Below are 840 nucleotides of genomic sequence, written 5' to 3'. Positions count from 1 at the left end.
AATGAAAACAAAAATTACAAATGATTATGATTTATATATTACTTAAAAAGCATGTGGCAATTGTCATTTTAAATATGGAGATAGTTTTCAATTAATCCTTAAAACATCTTTCCAATATATAGCATGCTGATCTTTCTTTTTCTATTGTTGTGCTTTTTTTCTATTGTTTATAAGTTTTCTTTATTAATAAAGACACCTGTATCTGCTTGGTATTACTGTGTTCCTTAATATCTGATATTTCGATTTAAAAAATTAAATTTTTTATAATGTATATTTTTATAAAAGTTATATGTAATCGAATTGGGTGAGTGTGCCATATCGTAATGTGATATTTAAGGATTTATGAGAATCGATTAAAGATTAATCTACTATTGCAGTTGTCACATGCGAAGAAAATATCATGCTATAGTTGTATCAAAATGAAGAATCGTATTACAATAATTGGGATTAAAAATTCATCAGATAATTGCGCCATGCTAATTGCGTATTCTAAAAAATGCAAAAATATGTAACGCATGAGAAATTCTCTGCGTTTTTAACAATGGACGGTGAAGTATTTACTTACTACTCACTAAAAAAAAAGAGAACATCTATTGTCTTAAAATTAAACCATTAATCGTTAATTTGTTGAATCTACTATTAGTTATAAATTAAATCACGATCTTATTAAAATAATGAAAAGAAAATTATTAGATTTTCCTGCCAGATCATCCTGCTAGTCAACGAAATTACTACATTGAGTCATCACATAAAGCACATTAATAAATCTATTGTTACAATATAAATATCGTCTTACTGAAATATCAAGATATCAAAAGTTGTTCTATATATATATATATA

This window comes from Atta colombica, unplaced genomic scaffold (assembly GCF_001594045.1).
Source record: "Atta colombica isolate Treedump-2 unplaced genomic scaffold, Acol1.0 scaffold198, whole genome shotgun sequence".
In the NCBI taxonomy this organism is placed as follows: domain Eukaryota; kingdom Metazoa; phylum Arthropoda; class Insecta; order Hymenoptera; family Formicidae; genus Atta; species Atta colombica.
This window is presented reverse-complemented; position numbering follows the sequence as displayed.